We start from the raw sequence: 23,950 nt of genomic DNA, 5'->3' as shown, positions 1-23,950 counted from the left end.
TGCAAAACTCAAATCAAGAAAAAGGACTCCTGATAGTTCATCTGGACAAAGTGTTCCCATGGGAGAAAGGAAGTTCCCAGGACGACTTCTTGGCTTTGTTCATCTAAAAGCTCCTCAATGCAGCACATAACAGCACATGTACACTTTTTGCTGTAGATCAGTTGAACTCTATATTCATTGTTAGAGAATCACAGAATCATAGAATCAACCAGGTTGGAAGAGACCTCAGAGATTATCCAGTCCAACCTATCCCCCAGCCCTAGCCAGTCAACTAGACCATGGCACTAAGTGCCTCAGCCAGGCTTTGCTTGAACACCTCCAGGCATGGTGACTCCACCACCTCCCTGGGCAGCCCATTCCAATGCCAATCACTGTCTCTGGGAAGAGCTTCCTCCTCACATCCAGCCTAGACCTCCCCTGGCACAACTTGAGACTGTGTCCCCTTGTTCTGTTGCTGTTTACCTGGGAGAAGATACCAACCCCCACCTGGCTACAGCCTCCCTTCAGGTAGTTGTAGACAGCAGTGAGGTCCCCCCTGAGCCTCCTCTTCTCCAGGCTGCACACTCCCAGCTCCCTCAGCCTCTCCTCACAGGGCTGTGCTCCAGGCCCCTCACCAGCTTCGTTGCCCTTTGCTGGGCATGTTTCAGTATCTCAACATCTCTCTTGAATTGAGGAATGAATTCAGGCTAAGAAATCACAATTGTGGTACTATAATAAGTGCTATTTGAGGAGAGCTACTTCTCATTATTAGAAAACTGACCACGCTGCAGTACAGCTGAGTACAACAGCTTCTCAGAATTCTGGTGCTATGTGAAGCAGCTTAAATTCAATAGTCACTGTTCTCAATGACAGTAAATCACTCCTTGTGCTTTCCTGAAAGCAGATTTAGAGACTTAACCTCCCTTTAAGGAAAAAAAAAAAACCCTAAGTTATTCTTAGGACACTTTCTAAGCAGCTGCGAGTTGCATTTACAATAGGACACTTGGATGATTAATACAATATTTTCTGCTGTTATTAGCTGAATGTTTTTCAATTGCCCATTGTAACTGAAAGGGCATTTTTTGAGAGAGAAGTGAAAGAAAACCCCACTTACGCTACCAGGCAGAACTTCAGAGCTAATTCCAACACTAAGAAACTTAAGAACACTGTGAGTGTTTCAAGGCAAAAGCAGTTTTTCATTGCTATACAGGGGATATTCTTTTGATGCCAGCTAGTAACATGAATATATTTTTTTCCCACTAATAAAATTAACGTTCCAAAAATAGTCTAGGTACTTCCTGAACAAAAATATTTAATATTCTGGATTATTTGCCACTTATATTTGGGTTAATGATATTTGCCTTCCCTCCCCCTGCCCGCTCCCCTTCCCACCCCCTCACCCCCACCACAGATGCTTCCTTTGAGGAATTATGTTTGAAATGTATATTTTTCCTCCTTCCTTTATTTCTTCCACTCAAGTAACTAACTTGCAATATATCACAGCTGTCATCATAATGAAAGAAAACACCATGATGCAGAAGAACTTAGTCAATTCAATTATATAGAAGATGCAGTGAAATTATTTTTGCTAGAAATGCACCTGCTGAGGCTGCCTGCTAGGGTAGTCCCCAATTAGATACTGTGTAAAAAGTTATTTAAAAGTTCATTTAGACAATTTTTTTTCTCTCAAGTGTGGCAGGGGCTATTTCTCTGAAGGAACAATCAAAGCTCTGGAGATATATTTATTTCAAAATTAAAGGTAGATTATGCATCCTGTCCTTTTCTTGAGCCTGTCTTAATAAAAAAAAATGAAAGGATAGATGGATGGGATCAAGTCACCAGAGAACTATTATAGCCTTGGTCCCCAGGTCTAAGACCAACACAAAAAAGATGAGTATTTCTTGAAGGAACAAAAGCCCAACTCAACAGTTCGAGTATTGGTCTCTCTAACCACCAGTCCACTGACACTGGATTTCATTGGTAGAAATAAGACAGTCACAAAAGGAGTTGACTGCAAAAAGTACCCTCGTCAGTGAAGGCATAATCAGCCATGCTGCTTGCATTCAGTACAGCACTACCAAGAAGAATGACGTGTTTTGTGTGAACGACTCTCTGATGCAGATCTCCCTGTGTCTAGTCAGTTGCATCACATTATCACAGTATCATCAGGGTTGGAAGAGACCTCACAGACCATCAAGTCCAACCCTTTACCACCGAGCTCAAGGCTAGACCATGGCACCAAGTGCCACGTCCAACCTTGCCTTGAACAGCCCCAGGGACGGCGACTCCACCACCTCCCCGGGCAGCCCATTCCAGTGTCCAATGACTCTCTCAGTGAAGAACTTTCTCCTCATCTCCAGCCTAAATCTCCCCTGGCGCAGCCTGAGGCTGTGTCCTCTCGTTCTGGCGCTGGCCACCTGAGAGAAGAGAGCAATCTCCTCAGGTAGTTGTAGACAGCAATAAGATCACCGCTGAGCCTCCTCTTCTCCAGGCTAAAGAATCCCAGCTTCCTCAGCCTCTCCTCATAGGGCTGTGCTCAAGGCCTCTCACATCTGGCAACTGTTGTGCTACATCTGGCAACTGAAGCAACCACTCACTGTGCTAACACAAAGTTCTCCACTAAAAAATGTTCCCTCACCTCAGAATTATCTTGCCACATGGTGCCTATTCACTTTCCCAAGAAGGTAATACAGCATTTCTAGAGGTTAGGTCTTCCTGACTGCTAGAGTCACAGAATCACAGAATTAACTAGGTTGGAAAAATCCTCTGAGATCATAGAGTCCAACCTATCACCTAACCCTTCTAATGATCTAAACTATGGGACTAAATGCCTCATTCAGTCTCCTTTTAAACCCCTCCAGGGATGGTGACTCCACCACCTCCCCTGGCAGCCCATTCTCATGGCCAATCACTCTTCCTCTGAAGAACTTCTTCCTAACATCCAGCCTAAACCCTCCCTGGCGCACTTTGAGTCATCACTCGGTGATGTTTTTAACAGCTTATTTTGCTTACGAGTTCAAACATACTTGTTGCATTTTTGTTTCTGATAAATTAAAGTGATTGCTGTAGTAATGTGACAGCTTTGCTCACTTCATATTTTAAGAGCTGCTTGATATTTTTAACCATTAGTTTGAAAAAAATGTCTTTTTATATTGTATTATCAGTGACAATTTTGCTGCAGTGGTGGTTCCCAGCGTTGGGTTAAAAACAAGCACAGACCATTTTCTTTGGCATGGTATTGTGTGTTTTAAGTAAATATTACCAGTGTAAAAAAATAAGACTTATACCTCTGGGATTTCTAAACTTTCAAGAGCATTTCCCCATGAAGGATTGTTATGAAGGGGAAATTAATTAATGCAAGATGATGTTTTTTTCCAAAGTTAGTGTTGTTTGTTAACTTTGATATTCGGAACTCTCACAAGCCTCAGCCACTAATTTTAATAATAATAATCAGTTCTTCACACAGTCATGGAAACGTTTTACAGATAATAACCAGCAAAAGATATAAACACTAATTGAACTGGAAGAGAAGATTCCTGTGGTCAAATGCCTCTTGCAGTCAATACACTGCTTGCCCACTAGAGGGACTCAAGGAGCTCTTTCTGCTTATAGCAGAAGGCAATGGAGAATTACAAGGCTTTTAAGTGTTTACTCACAAAGTTATTATAACCTGACTCTCAGGGCTAGCCACAGTCCCAGACAGTACCCAAACGCTTTCAGGGAACATTGGTTGGGCACTGATTCTTTCCAGACTTATGAGGAAAGGAGGCAGACAATCTCTGACCTTGTCTCCTGGCTCCTCTGGATGATCTGTGTATCTCCAGGACTTCTAGTCTTAGCAGGAGGTTTTCAGGTGCAGGCAGGATGTCCTGTGATGTGCAGTCTCAGCATGATGTCACACTGGCTATGCAGGCTGATCACATGGAGGCATTTAGAGCCTGTTCCTGGTAAACTCATGACAGTGAATCTCCCAGGCAAACAATAAGGCAGTCAGCAACAGCAGCAGGCAATGGCAGCCACGAATACAATGGCAGAGCATGGTGGAGCATGGCAGACCACATTGTCTTTACCCATGTATCTCTTATCAATGTGGGCCAAGATCAATTGCCTTTAGGACACAGAATAGCCAACCAGAATGGCAGTTAGCCAAGCCTGACTATATTAGATGAAGTCATAGGCTTGCTTTATCCAAATTTGGGAAAAGCATAGGCGTTGCACGAGGCAGGCACAAGCTAAGTATGTGTACCTTATTTACCACAGGACCGAGACAAGTTTGAGCAGGCCAGAATCCTTAGACTTAGTGGATCCAGGTTCTTTTGTCTTCTTTCCTGTGATTGAATCTCCTGGGGAGCAGAAAAACATGCCTGGGCAAGCCAGGACATGTATAAGCTTATTTTGGGCCTATCAGGCCTGCCACAACAAGGATGTATCAAGAAAAGATTAATATCTTAGTATTGAGCAATAAAAATTCACTTCTTAAAGCTGGACAGCAGATAGCCAGCATGTCACTGGTATTATTCCTATATAAAAGCATCTCTAAAAATCTAGTAAAAATATATATACACAGAATTCTGTAGTAACATCTTTTCAATAAATATATTGAATAAAACCCTACGAGGAGAGACTGAGGGAGCTGGGGTCGTTTATCCTGGAGAAGAGGAGGCTCAGGGGGGACCTCATTACTGTCTACAACTACCTGAAGGGAGGCTGTAGCAAGGTGGGGGTTGGTCTCTTATCCCAGGCAACCAGCAACAGAACAAGGGAACACAGTCTCAAGTTGTGCCAGGGGGGATATAGGCTGGATGTTAGGAGAAAGTTCTTCCCAGAGAGAGTGATTTGCTATTGGAATGGGCTGCCCAAGGAGGTGGTGGAGTTGCCATCCCTGGTGGCGTTTAAGCAAAGCCTGGCTGAGGCACTTAGTGCCATGGTGTGCTAGTTTGAAGCAGGCTAGAATGTTTTGGTGAAAAGAACTAGATAATAGGCTGTGAAATGAGAACAGTTGTGATGTCTCCTTCTGTCACAGTCTCGCTGAGAACTATGGGAACAAGAAGGGTAAACATTAGATAACATTCGCCATTTTTTCACTTTGCTTTTGGCTTCAGACTGAACTGCATCTCCTTAACCTCACTGCCACTAACCTTGCTCCTTAACCTCTTGGCTGCACCTCTGTTCTTTCTCAGGATTGGGGTAAGGTTGAGAGGGGCAGGGGGAGGTGCTGAGGTGGTTGAGAGCCCTCCTGGGGACTCAGATTTCTGGGAGGGGAGTTGTGTTTCTGTATTACTTTTACTTTGTATATTTCTGTCTATAACTGTATATATTGTACATAGCTGCTTGTACATTGTGCTGCTGTAAATAAATAGCTTCATTTATATTCCCAGAGTCCGTCTGAGTTAGCTGGGGCATTTCTAAAAGTGTGGGGGGGTGAGATAGAAGCCAAACCACCACACATGGTGTAGTTGATTGTGTAGGTCTGGGTGCTAGGTTGGCCTGGATGACCTTGGAGCTCTCTCCCAACCTGGTTGATTCTATGATTCTATGAAAGTATGTGCATAAAAATGAAAACATGTTCTCCTTCTACCGTGTACATAAAAATAATTTAATGTGAAACTTAAAAGAGGACACCTAATAATATGCTGTCAGAAGAAAACAGACTCCTGTGGTAAAGAGAAAAGTCAACTTCTTTCTTTTTAAGTACACTTCTGAATAGAATTGCTTAGGAAATATGACTTTGAGTATCTCAGTGGAAGGTGGAGTCTGGGTTGGTAAACTGTGTTCTGAATGGCTTCCCGAATTTTTTTTCTATTTCAAATCAAACACAGCAAATATTTGAGCCTCATCTTTTCTTTTTTTTTTTGCCTTTTTTTTTCACCCAGCTGTTAGCACAAAGCAATACAAGCCTTGTAGAAACGAGTGAGATTTTGTGATATTTGGAACTGTTGATACATGGAACTGTTGATATATGGAACTGTTGATATACGGAACTATCGGAGAGAGTCCAGAGGGTGGCCACGAAGGTGATCAGAGGGCTGGAGGACCTCTGCTATGAGGTCAAGCTATGAGAGTTGGGGCTCTTCAGTCTGGAGAAGAGAAGGATTCAAGCACACATTATAGTGGCCTTCCAGTGTCTGAAAGGGGCCTACAGGAAGGCTGAGGAGGGACTATTTACAAGGTCTTGTAATGATGGGATGAGGGATAATGGGTTTAACCTGGCAGAGGGGAGATTTGGACTATATGTTAGGAGAAAGTGCTTTACAGTGAGGATGGTGAGATACTAGAATGGGTTGACCAGGGAGGTTGTGGCTGCTTTTTCTCTGGAGGTGTTCAAGGCTACGTTGGATGAGGCCTTGAGCAATCTGGTCCAGTGGGAGGTGTCCCTGCCTACAGTGGGGGTTTGGAGCTGGATGGTCTTTGAGATCCCTTTCATGCTACACCATTCTATGATTCTATGATATTTGTCCCTGGCTGCTCCATTTGTGTAAGTATCAGTATATTTTGGCATCTTACAATAGCTCTCTGACACATGGTAAGTTTCAGCCACTGACTGAGATTTACAGACAATTCATATTTGCAAAATATCATGGTGGCAAATTTCCAGCAATACTCTTTATTGCATATTTTCATTTGCAATTGAAAATTAATATGCACTTTTTACTTAGCTTAAGTTTTACCCTTGTTTTGTAACAAATATAAAGGTATGCATAGCTGAAGATTCAGTAGTGCTATTGGTGGCAAGGAAAACCCAAACAGGGGCAGGGGGAAAGAGGCATTTTTATTTTTGTATCATAGAAACATTTAAGTTGGAACAGATGCTTGAAATCATTGAGTCCAAACAGCCAAATCTCTCACTGAGCCAAGTTCCTGAGCACCACATCTCCACATGCTTTTAAATACCTCAGTGGATGGTTACTCAGTCACTTCTGTGGGCATCCTGTTCCAATGGATGACAACCTTTTTGTTGAAGATTTTTTTCTGATAGTCAGCCTAAATATCTTCTGGCACAATGTGAGGTCATTTCCTATCTCATCTTATCTTGTCCTGTAGCATATATATGGAGGACTCATCATCCCTGGAGGTGTTCAAGAAAAGATTGGATTGAGGCACTTAGAATCATAGAATCAACCAGGTTGGAAGAGACCTCCAAGATCATCCAGTCCAACCTAGCACCCAGCCCTATCCAATCAACCAGACCATGGCACTAAGTGCCTCAGCCAGGCTTTTCTTGAAGACCCCCAGGGACCATGCCTCCACCACCTCCCTGGGCAGCCCATTCCAATGGGAAATCACTCTCTCTGTGAAGAACTTCTTCCTAATATCCAGCCTATACCTACCCTGGCACAACTTGAGACTGTGTCCCCTTGTTATGTTGCTGGTTGTCTGGGAGAAGAGACCATCCCCCACCTGGCTACAATGCCCCTTCAGGTAGTTGTAGACAGTAATAAGATCACCCCTGAGCCTCCTCTTCTCCAGGCTAAATAGGCCCAGCTCCCTCAACCTCTCCTCATAGGATTTGTGCTCCAGGCCCCTCACCAGCTTTGTTGCCCTTCTCTGGACATGTTCCAGCACCTCAACATCCTTCTTGAATTAGTACCATGGTCTAGTTGACTGTATAGGGCTAGGGGATAGGTTGGACTGGATGATCTTGGAGGTCTCTTCCAACCTGGTCTATTCTATTCTAATGTACACATTCAGAGTTCAAAATTCAACCTCAGAAATAATGGAGGTTTCACTGGACAGTGAAAATAATTATGTAAATACTGTTAATGTTTAAACCCTAGTTTATTCGATAACATGCATAAATCAATTACATTTCATGGCTTTTTACAGCACCATATATGCCCTTGTATTAATTAATAATTAATGTAAGCAACACCACCATCACCAATGACAAAAACAACAAAGACAAATAAACCCATAATATGTGTTGGTTAACTCCTGAAAAGGTTAAGAACATCAAATTTTCAAATATCATGACCTGACTTTAATGACCCAGTAATAGGCTGACATTTGCAGTACTGTTTTTATGTAGAAACATATCACATGCAAAGATCAGCAAGTGCAATGTAACTGCTTATCTCAAAGGAGAAAACTAAGTAATAATGGTACAAGAGAGGTTAATAACAGGTACAGGTCCAGCCTGGTTTTTATCAGTCTCTTTATAAAATGAACTGGGAATTGCTGTCAGCTTGATTGGAAAACAGAGAGGAGAAATAGGTACATATGGGAGGCATCAGTCAAAGTGGGGAAGACTGGGCTGTGTGAAGGTTGTTTGCAAGGTTACCTGCTCTGACGTAATGGAGAGCCAGAATTTGCATCTCAAAGCTTTGTTCCTTTCTCAACATAGTGTCACATAAATTGTCCGTCCTGGGGTTTTAATTTCACAGATGTCTAAGCTCATTTAGAAATTAAAGTGCAATAATCTGTGATCCACACTGTATTTTACCACACTGATTTTCCTAGGCAAATGCTACTTGGTGGATTGTTTTGTTTACATATCAAAACGGTACTCCAAGATAGGGACAGGTTTGGTTTTTTTTTTCTGTTTAGTACATCTGTGCATTTGTATGAAGGTCATAGCATTCTCCATTTTTTTCTCTTAACTTTCTGGTCGTTGTTGTTTTTTTTTGTTGTTGTTGTTTTTTGTTTTTTTTTTGTTTTTTTTTTTGATTAAAAAAACCCTTATATTTATAATCTCTGATCAGTTTAGCAGGGTGACAGATGCTCTGCAAAGATTTGAATTATCTTCTTTTTTGTTAACAGGGAGGTGGTGGAGTTGCCATTCCTGGAGGTGTCAAAAAAAAAAAGGCCTGACTGAGTCACTTCGTGCCATGGTCTAGTTGATTGGGCAGGGCTGGGGGATAGGTTGGACTGGATGATCTTGGAGGTCTCTTCCAACCTGGTTGATTCTATGACATTATTCTTTAAGGTACTGGCTGTCAGTGAAAAGATAAAAATCCATTTTACTCTTCAGAAAGACTTTCAACAGTTTAACTGTAGCTTGAAATCTAATTAAAAAGTGTATTATTGATTTATAGAGGAAATAATTGAAATAATTTAACTTGTATATTGTACTGTAAAATATATATAAAAATATAAAGTTGATTATGCCAGGTTATGCTTGGAAGGATGGAAGTCAGAAACAGGCAAACAGTGGCTGGGAAATAGCCAGGAAGAAAGGGACCTGGGGGTACTGGTAGATAGCAGCTGAAGATGAGCCAGCAGTGTGCCCAGGTGGCCAAGAGAGCCAATGGCATCCTGGCCTGGATCAGGAACAGTGTGGCCAGTAGGATGAGAGAGGTTATTCTGCCCCTGTACTCAACACTGGTCAGGCCACACCCTGGAGTACATATCTTTGCTAAGGAAAGAAATAGGCATTCCCAGGGCACATCTCATTCTGCTATATACAGCTAGAGTTAAATTCAGTCGTCTGAACCCAAGGCCTTATGTAATTTGTAGTGCCCTAAAACATTGAAAACTTGGGGAATTGGCAGATGTTTGACACTGATTTCCTGATGTTCTGCAACAGGTTTTTTCCCTTCTGGCATGTTACTGGGAGGCCATGTGGGATATCTTGGCCCAGATGTTGCTAGATATGTTTAATCAATTTAATTGAGTCCCTGCAATTGAGTGGAATCGTTGCCTAGACCTTTGAAACTGCAAAATGGCTTTATTTAATGCTGTGGGACTTGATGTTAAACTGGAATATGCATCTCCTTGATTTGAGCTGGACTGTAATTGTACCAGTGGCTGGACAACAAAGAGAATTTGATGAGAACCAACTACTAGAAAACTTCTGTAGCTGCAAAGTGGTGGTGTGGCTGTTCAGCGAGACAGCAACAGGACAGAGCTACAAAATAGGAATCTTATTCAATCTAAAGAAAAATGTGTTAAGCCCCCAACCTCATAATAACTGCATTAAAGAATTTATTTTGTGCACCTTCTTTTTCCCTTGTCTGTACTGAGACCTGCAAGACTCTTCACAACACAGAGACTCTTCAGATCATTGTACTGAAAAGGCTTTTAATAAGCACTTCTGCAATGCCACCAGCAAGACAGAGTGCTCCTGATATTAGTGAAAGAAGAGGGTGTCTCAGTGCTATGAGAAATGCACTTAACTTACCAGTTAAGGATCATTCTATTTTCTTTCAAACCATCTGTTGCATTTGAATACTAGGATGTTCTCTAGGCATTGATGAAATATTAAGAAATGTGTGTACTTTGGGTCTTTCATTTATACTGAACAGAACAGTGAACTCTACAATAAAATGAGTAATGCAAAAAACAGAAGGATGGAAACAGAAGGATGGAATTGCATGCACAGCATAGCAGAGTACTGAGAACGTGCTTCTGTTCTCATTGATTTCAGAAAGGACTGGACAAAGATACAGCACAACACAGTGGAATATATGCATTAATTCAGTAAACTAATTAAGTGGAAATTAATAAGTTCTTCCCAGAGAGAGTGATTTACCATTGGAATGGGCTGCCCAGGGAGGTGGAGGAGTCATCATCCCTGGAGGTGTTCAAGCAAAGCCTGGCTGAGGCACTTAGTGCCATGGTCTAGTTGGCTGGCTAGGGCTGGGTGCTAGCTTGGCCTGGATGCTCTTGGAGGTCTCTTCCAACCTGACTGATTCTATGATTCTTTGCTTTGACAGAAATGCAGACACAGTGGTGCACAGGTTAAAAGAAATGCATTCATTTTATGTAACTGTTGGTTGAAAGCATTCACTGGCTGGTTCGTAGAGGAGAATAATGATTTTTTTTTTTCATATTTCTGGAGAGTGGCTGAAATAAATGTTAAAAAAAAAAATCCAAAACACTTCAAAACAGAAATGCAAATGGATAAATATGTGTGCCATATAGATGCATTCCAGGACTAGATTACTAGGATAGCATTTGTTTATGAATATATAAATCTTAGAATCACAGAATCAGTCAGGGTTGGAAGAGTCCACAAGGATCATCCAGTTCCAACCCCCCTGACATGCCCAGGGACGCCCTACCCTAGACCAGGCTGGCCACAGCCTCATCCAGCCTGGCCTTAAACACCTCCAGCAATGGGGCCTCAACCACCTCCCTGGGCAACCCAGTCCAGGCTCTCACCACTCTCACACTCAACAACTTCCTCCTCACAGCCACTCTGAGTCTCCCCACCTCCAGTTTTGCTCTATTCCCCCAGTCCTGTCACTGCCTGATAGCCTAAAAAGTCCCTCCCCAGCTTTTTTGTAGGCCCCCTTCAAGTACTGGAGGGCCACAAGAAGGTCACCTGGGAGCCTCCTCTTCTCCAGACTCAACAGCCCCAACTCTTGCAGTCTGTCCTCATAGCAGAGCTGCTCCAGCCCTCATGGCCCTTCGCTGGACACACTCTAGCATATCCACATCCTTGTCATAGGAGCGCCAGAACTGGATGCAGTACTCCAGGTGGGGTCTCAGCAGAGCAGAGTAGAGGGGGAGAATCACCTCCCTTGACTTGTTGGCCACACTTCTGATGCAGCCCATACTTCTGATGCACCTCCAGGGTGCAAGTGCACACTGCTGGCTCATGTTGAGCTTCTCATCCACCAGCACTCCCAAGTGCCTCTCCTCAGGTCTGCTCTCCAGCCACTCACTGCCCAGCCTGGATTTATTTTTGGGATTGCCTTAGCCCATATTACACAATTTACATAAACTAATAACTTACATAAAGTCATGGAGACTTCTTTCCAAAGGGAGGCATTCTTCTGTGTCAGTGCAACACCTATACAGTGTTCTTGCATTCATCTGTACTTAGAGAGCTTGTGCAAGTATCAACTCCCTATGCAGAAGATCCCACTTAGATTTCAATGATATGAGAAGTTTTTTTCCCATTTTGTTAACAGATAATTTATTTCTTAGAAAAAGCAAGCATTAAAAGAGTTAATTATAATTATCTATATTGATTTTGCTTTACTCCTTCCCCATTTCCAGATTTAAATTAGCAAAAAGAACAAAAACTTTCTCCAGGTGTATTATGCAAGTTGGCAATATCCCCTTCTTTTCTTTTCACACACTGTAATAGAGGCCTCTGAAAGGTGCATTCTAAGTGATACCTATCAGCACTTCAAAGCCATCTATTGCATGGTAGATTTAGGTTTAGCTTAATCAGTGTTTGATGTAATGAAAATCTCTTGACAGAAGTTGATATGCTTAGAAATAAGTCTCTGATGCTTCATTATGTATTCACAGAAAGGTGAAATTTATGGCAATTCTCCACATCTCTGAAATGTGTCTCATTGGATTAACAGCTATAATTAGCATTTGGTTTATGAAGGCCAGCTGAATAAAGCTACCACAGGTAATGTTATTATTGCCAATAATGTTTGATTCCATGAGCAAAAAATAAAGAAAATAATATTGTGCAAACTAGCATTTACTGTACTTTATCACTGACTTCACAGTACCACCAAGGTTGGAAGAGACCTCACAGATCATCAAGTCCAACCCTTTACCACAGAGCTCAAGGCCAGACCATGGCACCAAGTGCCACGTCCAATCCTGCCTTGAACAGCTCCAGGGACGGCGACTCCACCACCTCCCCGGGCAGCCCATTCCAGTGCCCAATGACTCTCTCAGTGAAGAACTTTCTCCTCACCTCCAGCCTAAATTTCCCCTGGCACAGCCTGAGGCTGTGTCCTCTCGTTCTGGTGCTGGCCACCTGAGAGAAGAAAGCAACCTCCTCCTGGCCACAACCACCCCTCAGGTAGTTGTAGACAGCAGTAAGGTCACCCCTGAGCCTCCTCTTCTCCAGGCTAACCAATCCCAGCTCCCTCAGCCTCTCCTCGTAGGGCTGTGCTCAAGGCCTCTCCCCAGCCTCGTCGCCCTTCTCTGGACACGCTCAAGCATCTCAATGTCCCTCCTAAACTGGGGGGCCCAGAACTGAACACAGGACTCAAGGTGTGGTCTAACCAGTGCAGAGCACAGGGGCAGAATGACCTCCCTGCTCCTGCTGACCACACCATTCCTGATGCAGGCCAGGATGCCACTGGCTCTCTTGGCCACCTGGGCACACTGCTGGCTCATGTTCAGGCGGGTATCAATCAGCACCCCCAGATCCCTTTCTGTCTGGCTGCTCTCCAGCCACTCTGACCCCAGCCTGTATCTCTGCATGGGGTTGTTGTGGCCAAGCTTTTGTATCACTCTGGGAGCTTTTGTTGATCTGAATTAACTATGTACACTAACACATATATTTTATCTGATATCATCGCATCACAACCCAAAACCATTTGGGAAACCATTTCAAAAAGCTACTTCCCATGCCAAAAAGACACTAGAAGCAAGGACTCACAGTAAATTTCTGCAGACAAATCTGGAAGTGTGTACCTCACATTCCAGAGGGCAACAAGATTGGCAAAGGATCTAGAGAGCAAATCTTACACAGGGTAAGTCTGCATGCAAGTATTTTTGGGTGAAGGGAGGAGAATTTCACAGTGTGTAGGTGAGCTGTGTGTAGGTCTGCTGCACTTAAAATTAATCTGTGTCTATTTACTTTCAAATGTCTAAGGGAGGAGTCAGCTAGGGACACCAGGGGCAGTCAAAGGCTACCTTATACTTCACTCCCAATGCATTGGTTTTTTAATGCCAGTTTGCATCCACCACTTCCAGTGAACGTTTCTGCCAGATGTTTTTGCTTTGCTAGAAGCACTTGATTTCCAAATCATGGCCAGTTAGTAATCAGGTGTTCTTGTAGGAAAATTCTTTGCTGACAACACCAAGCTGTGTTCTTTATCTCTCTCGTGGTCCACCTAAGCTTGGAGCTTAGGAGGTGGTGTGGGACAATGTCAAATGCCTTGCTCAGGTCCAGGTAAATGACATCAGTTGCTCACCCCTTATCTATTAATGTTTAATTTTTTATTAATAAAAAGAATTCAGTCTGGCCCTTTTTCATTAGTGATATAAAAGCCAGAGCACTTGTCACCTCACACAGGAGTCTTTGTGAGATTTTGGGGTGTCATTTGACTCAGTGGTGCTATTTACCTATATGTCCCATATTCTGTTTACAAGCCAAATATGTCTCTATTGCATTGTGCCATTGTCTACAAATCTATTAATCTCTGTTTAATGTTAATAGTCACCATATAAGGAAGTATCTCTAATACAGAAGCTGTTTAAAAGTCAGCACTAAAAATACATTTTTGAAAGAGTAAAGCCTTAAGTAGCAGTTATGAAATAACATATTTGGGACATTCTTTATCACTTTAGCACAACTCTAAAAATGCCTGTGCTTTGTGAACAGAAAAGATTTATAAAGTGCCTAATTATATTGAATTGGGAAATCTCTCTGCCTTCTCTGCAAGGCATTTTTCCACCTCCGGAGCACCAATATTCACCAAGATGCATTTGGAATGTGCAATAAATATACCATATGGAAAAGCTCAGCTCTCGTGGTGTTTGTGAATGGCTTGTGTTATTCATCTCAGTAGAAACAAATTCCAAGATGACTGAGTTGTGAAGACACTGCTATTTCAGGACTAGGCACAAAGGCTTGCTTTCAGATCATAGTTTAGGAAGAGTTAAAGTTGGATCTGAATTTCAGTGTTTTCACTTACCTAATTTTACTGCTTTCATAATATGTGACTGTTGCTTAAGGAATAACTTTCAATTTTGCATTTGCTATCATTTGGAACTCATTAATGTAATACACTCTGTGTATTTTTTGCACCTCATTAGTGCACTCAGTTAAATAATTGAGCTGCTAGAAATATAACCAGTACACTTGTGTTAATCTCAGTACAGTAGAAATAGGATAAAGCAATCCTTTTGTAAAGCTGCATGTTTGGTTTATTTTATTTTTCAGAGTCCAAAGTCTCCTGTTTTCTGCATTTCTGGACTATCTTTCTTAGGTCATTATTTTGTATACCTTTTCTCTCTTTAAGAATGCTTCCAAGATGGTTTTATTTCCATTCAAATATTTTTTTTTTCATATACCCTTGTCAGTATCCAGTAACTTACTGCAAGAAAAAAATTATATCAGCTGCCTTTATTATCACTTATTTCTAAGAGCTTGTTTAGGAGTGAAGATTAGAACAAGGGGACACAGTCTCAAGTTGTGCCAGGGTAGTTATAGGCTGGATATTAGGAAGAAGTTCTTCACAGAGAGAGTGATTTCCCATTGGAATGGGCTGCCCAGGGAGGTGGTGGAGGCACCATCCCTGGGGGTCTTCAAGAAAAGCCTGGCTGAGGCACTTAGTGCCATGGTCTAGTTGATTGGCTAGGGCTGGGTGCTAGGTTGGACTGGATGATCTTGGAGGTCTCTTCCAACCTGGTTGATTCTATGATTAAATGAGTTCATATTTTCCCACTGGTGCTTTAGGAGTTGGAGACACTATACTCCTGTCAGGCATTGTTGGCTATTGAAAACACTTGACCCACTTGCTTTAAATAAGCATTGAACTTGGAAATCAGTGATCTCCTAAACCAGTCCATGATATGGATATATACAGCTTATAGTTTCTTTTCTTCCCCACCCCAATTTATTCATTAATGTCTATGAAGACTTTTATTTCCTATTAAAATGTACAATGACACTTATAAGAAGCATGACTTGACAATCCTTGTTTTATTTTTCCTTTACTGTTGCCTTCTGATACAGAACAAGATATAGTGAAATTGGCTTTCTGTCAGCTTAATGAATATTAATGTATTGGATGCACCCAAGCATCACTCTACATGATCCATCTTTAAAGGTAAAGGCATTTTGCAGGAAGGTCACAGTTTATTTATTGTTCATGCATTCTTTCATCATTGGAGAAGAATCATTATCTAAACTCTTAACACATTCATGAATTGATAAAAAAACAGAAGTTGTGGTTTCTCTGCTTGCAAAGTTTAAACTGGTAAAGTCCATAAAGCTGCTAACAATATAGTGAGTTTTTTTTCATTCTTTCTTTCATTTCATTTCTTTCTTTCATGTTCTTTAACAACTGATACATTGAATACTTTTTCCCAAATGGAATGATTCAAATAATTTAAAACATATATGGAAACATCTAATGATGTACTTATTTAAGCATATTTTATAACAAATATATTCAATATCTGCAGATTTGGTCCTGTATAAAAGTAGTCTGAAATCTGGCCTGGATCAATGTTATTCACTTGTCAAGACAGCTCTCAGGAGAATGTGCTAGCCTTGTTCTTTTGTCCTTCCTATTCTGCCTTTACTAGTTTTAACTACATTTCCCTCCCAGGCCTAGGGAACTCAGCATTTTGGAACTAGAAATAAGTTTGTTAGATATCCCCATCCAGTTAATCATTACAGTGCTTCTTATACTGACCACTCTCTACTTATCTTTCTGTAACAAGTAAGGACACATTATTTACAACAGAGTTTAATTTGAAAATGCTTCATAAAAGCTTTATTGTTCTGTCATATTTAAAGCTTATTAAATGCCAAGGCATGATTTAACAATGTATTAATATTTTTTTCCTTTGCTATTGCAGTAAAAATAAAAGCTCCACAGCAATTTAGTTAGGTAGACTTTTTCCTGTAATTGCTGCTCACTGGGTGTCAGTGCATCAGCTTGTGACACAGTATCATAGAATCAACCAGGTTGGAAGAGACCTCCAACATCATCCAGTCCAACCTAGCACCCAGCCCTAGCCAGTCAACTAGACCATGGCACTAAGTGCCTCAGCCAGGCTTTGCTTGAACACCTCCAGGGATGGTGCCTCCACCACCTCCCTGGGCAGCCCATTCCAATGCCAATCACTCTCTCTGCCAACAACTTCCTCCCAACATCCAGCCTATACCTACCCCAGCACAACCTGAGACTGTGTCCCCTTGTTCTGTTGCTGTTTGCCTGGGAGAAGAGACCAACCCCCACCTGGCTACAATGGCTATAATAAAGAAACTGATGTACAAGGATCCAGATATCCAGGTACTTTCACAGCTGCCAAACTTTTGTTGAGTGTCATATAGCTCAGGCTGTTACCAGGAGGATTATCTAGGCAGCACACTGAGCACCAAATGGACACCTTCCCAGCATTGCATACTTAGTGCTGAATAAGTTAATTGCCTTAATACATGTGCCTAGTGAACAGAAGTCTATTAAAAATGAATGTACCAAGGTGCAGAATCCATTGTTTTGTGAACTGACTTAACATTAAATGTTACTTTCTAAGCAGATTTTAATGGGAGAGGGGGACTAAATTTAGAAATAAAATGGTATGCTGTGATTAGGTTTAGGACCCACTGTAGAGTGCTTGATGAATTTAAACAAAAAAGCATTATTGGTACCACCAGCCCTCTTTTCCCCTATTACTTTTGTAGATGACTCTTAGTCTTCAAAAGTAGGTCTCCACATTTTTCAGCATTATAATTTTTCAAGTACACTGTTTAATATAAATAAAATAAAAATCACCAAGATGGTAAAATTGAACTTTTCTTGTCTCTAAACTGGATAGTATAAAGCTAGCTTGGAAAAATATACTTAGAGTCATAGAATCAACCAGGTTGGAAAAGACGTCCGAGATCATCCAGGCCAACCTAGCACCCAGCCCTAGCCAATCATCTAGACCATAGCACTAAGTGCCTCAGCCAGGCTTTGCTTCAACACCTCCAGGCATGGTGACTCCACCACCTCCCTGGGCAGCCCATTCCAATGCCAATCACTCTCTCTGCCAACAATTTTCTCCCAACATCCAGCCTATACTTCCCCCAGCACAACTTGAGACTGTGTCCCCTTGTTCTGTTGCTGGTTGCCTGGGAGAAGAGATCAACCCCACCTGGCTACAACCTCCCTTCAGGTACAGCTCCAATAATAGACAGGCTATATTCTGAGTTTGAGTTAGGTGATAAAATTCGTAAGTCATTGCAACAGAGGGAAGATTTTTATTCCTTTTTGAATCTCATCAGCAGAATATCTGCAAGATATTGAAAGAATTGTTTTTTTTCAGATAGCAGAAATAAAACACTGTCTAATCCTTAAGGTGCTATTAAGAGAGTTCTGAATGCATCTGTAAATGTTCTGAACACATAATACAAAAGGATTTTTTTTTTACAGCATCATAAAAAAAGAGAAAAGAAATAGAATGAAATGAGGAAGAAACAGGTGAGGTAATAAAATGAAGACATGCAAAATTATTTTCTTATCTGGGGAAGGTGCTGGAAACTTAAGGAATAATATTATTTTATAACAGCAGTCCATTTTGATGCCACTTGTGTTTTACATATGCATTTTCAAAACCAGTGTCATAGAATCAGTCAAGGTTGGAAGGAACCACAAGGATCATCTAGTTCAAATCCTCCCCTCCATGGGCAGAGACACCCTACCCTAGATCAGGCTGGCCACAGCCTCAACCAGCCTGGCCTTAAACACCTCCAGCAATGGGGCCTCAACCATCTCCCTGGGCAACCCAGTCCAGCCTCTCACCACTCTCATGCTCAACAACTTCTTTGTCATGTCCAGGCTGAATCTCCCCACCTCCAACTTCACTCCATTCCCCCCTGTCCTGGCACTGCCTGATAGTTTGAAAAGTCCCTCCCCAGCTTTTTTGTAGGCCCCCTTCAGATACTGAAACACCACAAGAAGGTCACCTCACAGCCTCCTCTTCTTCAGACCAAACAGCCCCAACTCTTGCAGTCTGTCCTCATAGCAGAGCTGCTCCAGCCCTCTGAGCATCCTCGTGACCCTTCTCTGGACATGCTTCAGCATCTCCACATCTCTCTTTTAATAGGGGCTCCAGAACTGGATGCAGCACTCCAGGTGGGGTCTCAGCAGGGCAGAGTAGACCTCTCTCGACCTGCTGGCCACACTTCTACTGATGCAGCCCAGGATCTGCTTGGCCCTCTGGGCTGCAAGCTGACACTGCTGGCACATGTGGAACTTCTCATCCACCAGCACCCCCAAGTGCCTCTCCTCAGGGCTGCTCTCCAGCCACCCACTGCCCAGCCTGGATTTGTGCTTGGCATTACCTCAGCTTCAAAATGGAATCAGCTTTACAATGCTTTCCTTTGGCAATCTGTGATTTTCTAATGCTTTTAAAAATGCATTGGCAAGTAAGAAAAGACTTACTCAGGCTGTGTTTCATTTCCTGAAAGTGATATGTTTTCTACAACTTACAATTGTTAAAAGTAGTTCTTCTAAGTCAAGTAAGTAATCAATTTGCAAAAATACATTTGAGAGGAAGAAAGAGAATGAAATTTAATAGAATACAGTAGATATAATCTGCAACTTCTAGGTATTTTTGTTATGCTCTCTGTAATGTAGCAAGTATATTTAAGTCAGTCAGTTATTCCTTTCATTGGTGAATAGTTCTTGCATGAATCAATCAGAAGAGTAAATCAAATACAAGAACATACTGACTTTTTAAAAGCATTGTCTATTGAGCTTTAAAGTGAAATCTTTGTGCTTATATATCTAGATTAGGGAGAGAAGTGCAGGCAGCCAGAGCCAGAAAGCAACTGTGTTACCTGTTATTTGTGTTCTTGTTTTTGTACATCTCAGCAAGCCTCTGGGTGAAGCAGACATCACCATTGTTTCCTTTTCACAGCCTGTAATCTAATTCTTCTCACCAGAATATCCCAGCTAGGCTCAAACTAGCACAGCTGTCTGAGTTTTTCTGTTAAAAAATCATGTTATGCATTTGTCCAGCTAAAGAAGTATTCATTTTACAGCTGTGTGAACTTTTGCAGAAAGAACAAAATCCATATGAGGAAATTATGTTTGGTACTTAGAGATTATAAATCAGAATTGGAAAAGTCCTAAATATGATAGTCAATGATTTCATCAACATTCATTAGATAACAAATTATTTGACTATAGAATAACCTTTTCTGTACCTTAAGTTTATAGACAGAATTTTGTGGCAACTTTCTTTATGCACAGTTTCCCTCTACTAGAGGTGGTTTGTAGAGGGAAATACTATCAGTAAGTGGTAACTCAACTCTTTGTCTAGGAAGAGCATAAATATTGGGGTACTTCCTACTTTGGGGTTCCCACCTTAGAGTTCTCCCTTACCTGGATAGTTCCTGCAGAAAGAGTCCCCTGTTGCTCCAAAGGACAAGCTCCTGAGGGACAGGACCATCCCTGCTTTGGATGGCTTCCCAGCATAAGCACTGCCTTTATGCAGCTTGATAGGCCAAACGATTCCCAGCTGCCTTTTGAAAGAGAAAGGGCTGCCCTTCCTCTCAGACAGCCTAACTCACCTGTGAGTAAACTTTTGGCTCAGCCTGATTAATAGTGGGGAATGCTTTGTTTAGCAGCTTAGCCTTTTTCCATCTCCTGACTTCTAAAATAGTCAAATTTATCTATGGTATCCTTGTAAGAGCTTCTCAATCAAACTGAATCTGCTAATTAAAACTAGATTAATTTCTGTGTATAGATTTGGGGGTGGGTTTTGGGATAATAGACTAATTCTATTTTTATGTATGTTTCTGACTCAGCCACATTAATTCCCTGCCTCCACAACAGTCCCTTTCCCCTACACTGATCTTCATCAGGTCAGTTGCCAACCCATGCAGGTACATGGGGTTGTTTTTTCCCAGATAAGAGACTCTGCACTTATTCTTGGTGTCATGCATGAAATTTCTCCCTGCCCAAGTCTCCAGCCTTTTTCACTCAATGGCAGCACAGCCTTCTGGTTTGGCAGCTGCTCCTTCCAGTTTTGTGTCATTAGAAACCTGCTGACAGTGCACTCTGTTCACTCATCCAGGCCACTGATGAGCATATTGCATAGTACCCAGCAGGATTGAATAGGTCTCAGTAGCAATCCCTGTGTGACTCTGCTAGATACAGAACTTCAGCTACACTGTGTCCCATTGACCCTAAATCTTTGACTTCTTTCCTTCAAACAGTTCACATCCACCTCACTACCTGATCATCCAAATCATGTTTCCTCAGTTTAGCTGTGAGGATGCTTTCTTGAAATCAAGATAAGCCACCTCCAGCTTTGCTCCATTCCCCCTAGTCCTGTCACTCCCTAATAGCCTAAAAAGTCCCTCCACACCTTTTTAGTAGGCCCACTTCAGATGCTGGAAGGCCACAATAAGGTCACTTTGGAGCCTGCTCTTCTCCAGACTGAACAGCCCCAACTCTTTCAGCCCACCCAGTCACAGCTTGAGTCCATTCCCTCTTGTTCTATCACTATTTACCTGTGAGAAGAGATCAGCAGCATCCCCTCCACAATGCCCTTTCAGGTAACTGTAGACACCTCCCATCACTATTCAATCTCTAAGAAATTTGAACTCTTCTTCAGGGCACAGTTTCAATAAAACAAACCAATTTGCTTAACCAATTAACATAACCAGGACTGGCTCCTTTTGTTTAAAGTCATGTTAGCTAATCTAATTTCTTCAACTAATCAACTGAGCCTAATGCAAAAGGAAATTTCAGCATTGCATACTTTTATGTAATCAAGAGGTTGTTTCTTTTTTTAATTCATGGGAAATTGTTCCAGTTAATGGAAGATTTACTATCTATGTCTAAATCTGGGCAGCAGAAAAGAAACATCAAGAGTAAAAAAAAAAAAAACCAAAAAAAATAGATTAAAAACTAAATATGTAATCATCATACTTAAGAAAATACCAAAACAAGAAAAGAGAGCATTAAGTTGATATCTCTGTGTAGTCTATGGAGAACTGCTGTGTCCAAGAAAATAGAGCCAGGCAAAAAAAGGTGGTTGAAATTTGAGTGGCATCCATACAGAACCTGGACCACATCACAAAGACAGTAGGATCAAATGTACTCTCATCATGTTTTCAGAAGACACCAAGCTGAATGGTGTGGTTGATATACCAGAGGAATGCCACCCAGAGGGACCTGGACAAGCTGGAGAAGTGGCCCCAGGTGAGCAACGATCCAGAGGGACCTGGACAAGCAGGAGAAGTGGCCCCAGGTGAGCCACATGAGGTTTATCAAGGCCAGGTTTAAGGTCCTGCACATGGGTCAGGACAATCCTCATTATTAGTACACACTAGGGGATAGCCCTGTGGAAAAGCACTTGGAGAATACTGGTGGAAGAAAAACTGGACATGAAGCAATAACATGCACTTGCATCTCGGAGAGCCAGTTGCATCCTGGGCTACATCAAAAGAAGTGGGGCCAGCAAGTTGAGAGAGGTGATTCTGCCACTCTGCTCTGGTGGGACTGCACCTAGAAAAGGGTGTCTAACTCTGAAGTCCTCAACACAAGGAGGACATCCCTCCCCCAAACTGGTGACACATGGGTTTGATGGGTGGAGCACTAGATAGAAAAAGAACTGACTTGATGGCTGCACCCAGAGAGTGGCTGTCAAAGGGTCCATGGCCAAGTGGAGGCCAGTGACAAGTAGAGTCCCTCAGGGAACAGTCCTGGAACCACTCTTGTTCAACATCTTTGTTGGTGACATGGACAGAGGCATTGAGTGCAGCCTCAGCAAGTTTGCCGACAACACCAAGCTGTGTGGTGCAGCAGACAGGCTGGAGGGAAGGGATGGCATCCAGAGGGACCTGACAGGCTGGAGAGATGGGCACAAGCCAACCTCATAAGGTTCAAGAAGAGCAGGTGCAAGGTCCTGCAGCTGGGTCAAGGCAATGCCAAAGCACAATTTACAAGCATATTTATATTTACAGTTCTATACAAATTAAAAGTAATACAGAAATTAAAAAATCTCTCCCAAAAACAGCCAGACTGCCCAGAAGGCTCCCAACCAACCCCCTCTCCTTCCCCCTCATCACTCCCAACCTCAGAAATAACCAGATAAATCTCTGTATAGCTCATGTGATAAATCAGCAGAGATCTACAATCATAGAATCAACCAGGTTGGAAGAGATCTCCAAGATCATCCAGTCCAACCTAGCACCCAGCCCTGGCCAATCAACTAGACCATGGCACTAAGTGCCTCAGCCAGGCTTTTCTGTGCAATCTCAAGCATAAATCCAGGCTGGGTGACAAATGGCTGGAGAGCAGCCTTGAGATAAAGGACCTGGGGGTCTTGGGTGATGAAAAGCTCAATATAAGATGGCAGTGTGCATATGCAGGCCAGACAGCAACTGTGTGCTAGGCTGCATCAAGGGAAGCATGGCCAGGAGGGCAAGGGGGGGGGGGATTCTCCTTTACTCTGCACTCATCAGACCCCAACTGGAGTACTGTGTGCAGTTCTGGAGCCCCCAGCACAGGAAGGGCATGGAACTGTTGGAGCGAGTCCAGAGGAGAGCAACGAAGATGACCAGAGGGCTGCAGCAGCTCTACTGTGAGGACAGGCTATGAGACTTGGGGCTCCTCAGTCTGGAGAAGAGAAGGATTTGAGGAGACCTTATAGTAGCCTTCTATTATCTTAAGGGGGCCTACAAGAAGGCTGGGGAGGGACTATTGACAAGGTCTTGTAATAACAGGGTGAGGGGTAGTGGGTTTAAACTGGAAGAGGGGAGATTCAGTCTGGATGTTAGGAAGAAGGTCTTTATAGTGAGGTTGGTAAAACACTGGCACAGGTTGCCCAGGGAAGTTGTGGCTGCTCCCTCCCTGGAGGTGTCTAAAGCCAGGTTGGATGAGGCCTTGAGCAACCTGCTCTAGTGGGAGGTGCCCTTGCGTATGGCAGGAGTTGGGAACTGGATGAGCTTTGAGGTCCCTTCCAACCTAAACCATTCTATGGTTCTATGATTGTATGACATTAAGATGCAAACCCATGACATTTATAAATAAGAAATAAAGAACTGCTTAATTTAAATAATGCCTCGAGGCTGAGACAGTGCTTACCAAGGAAACAGATGTGGAAAGCACACAGAAAACCAAGCTACACTCTGAAAGTACTAATTGTGTGAATTATGTAGGTAGATATACAGCTTCCAATCTGCTTGATTCCATGATTCTATGATTGGTTAGGGCTGGGTGCTAGGTTGGACTGGGTGAGCTTGGAGGTCTCTCCCAACCTGCTTGACTCTATGATTGGACAGGGATGGGTGCTAGATTGGACTGGGTGAGCTTGGATCTCTCTTCCAACCGACTTGACTCTATGATTGGCTAGGGCTGGGTGCTAGGTT

At 42.5% G+C, this 23,950-nt stretch overlaps 1 long non-coding RNA gene across 1 annotated transcript; it reads right to left on the bottom strand.

The window, feature by feature from the left end:
• Window positions 1-6,729: 6,729 nt before the first annotated feature.
• Window positions 6,730-20,055, bottom strand: LOC135175726 (uncharacterized). Its single transcript, XR_010302457.1, has 2 exons — window positions 19,953-20,055; window positions 6,730-7,045 (listed from the first exon to the last, which is right to left on the bottom strand). It is a non-coding gene; the product is annotated as an uncharacterized LOC135175726 (long non-coding RNA).
• Window positions 20,056-23,950: the final 3,895 nt, after the last annotated feature.

The sequence above is a fragment of the Pogoniulus pusillus genome, chromosome 5, assembly GCF_015220805.1.
Source record: "Pogoniulus pusillus isolate bPogPus1 chromosome 5, bPogPus1.pri, whole genome shotgun sequence".
Lineage (NCBI taxonomy): Eukaryota > Metazoa > Chordata > Aves > Piciformes > Lybiidae > Pogoniulus > Pogoniulus pusillus.
The sequence above is the reverse complement of the archived record's forward strand: the minus strand, read 5'-3'. Positions and strand labels throughout refer to the sequence as shown.